The 773-nt window shown below is 37.1% G+C and overlaps 1 non-coding gene across 1 annotated transcript; it reads left to right on the forward strand.

Annotated features, from left to right (window-relative positions):
• The first annotated feature begins 352 nt into the window (after positions 1–352).
• Positions 353–459, forward strand: LOC113868240. The gene has a single exon (XR_003505262.1). It is a non-coding gene; the product is annotated as a small nucleolar RNA R71 (small nucleolar RNA).
• Positions 460–773: the final 314 nt, after the last annotated feature.

Raw genomic sequence — 773 nt, forward strand, 5'->3', positions numbered from 1 at the left:
ATTTGCATGGTTTCCTCCACAAAAATCACAACTTAGCTGACTGGTAGGCATACTCCCTGTTTGCAGATTGTTGATTTGTTGTGTTAAGGCAGCTAATTGTTCTGAAAACATTTGATTTTGTAGCTGATTTTGTGCAAGAAAAGTTTCCAGAACTTTAGCTTCATGACCAGAGTTTCTTCCTTGATTCCTTGAGTTTGAATTCTGATACATTGAAGATGCCATCATGTCAATAATCCTTTGAGCTTCTTCTAAGGACTTTGTATTTAATGAACCTCCAGCAGTAGCATCAACCATTGTTCTTGTTACTGCATTCATCCCATTATAAAAAGTTTCCAATTGCATCCAATCTGGAATACAATGATGTGGACACCTTCTAAGCAGTTCTTTGTATCTTTCCCAAGCTTCATGTAATGATTCTCCTTCTTGCTGCACAAAGGATGTAATTTCTCCTCTCAACTTAGCAGCTTTGGATGGAGGGAAGTACTTGGTTAAAAAATTATTCACAAGTTCTGTCCAGGTTGTGATGCTTCCTTGTGGTTGAGCTTGTAACCAGCATTTTGCTCTATCTCTCAAGGAAAAAGGAAATAGTCTCAGTCTGATGGCTTCTTCACTAACCCCATTTATTCTTATGGTGTCACATAGCTGTAGAAAATTTGAAATATGTAAGTTAGGATCATCAGAATTTCCACCAGAAAACTGATCTTATTGGACTAAGTGTAATAAAGCAGGTTTAATCTCAAAATGGTTGGCTTGAATAGTTGGCCTGATTATAG

Source organism: Abrus precatorius, unplaced genomic scaffold (genome assembly GCF_003935025.1).
Source record: "Abrus precatorius isolate BTA unplaced genomic scaffold, Abrus_2018 Scaffold5, whole genome shotgun sequence".
Classification (NCBI taxonomy): domain Eukaryota; kingdom Viridiplantae; phylum Streptophyta; class Magnoliopsida; order Fabales; family Fabaceae; genus Abrus; species Abrus precatorius.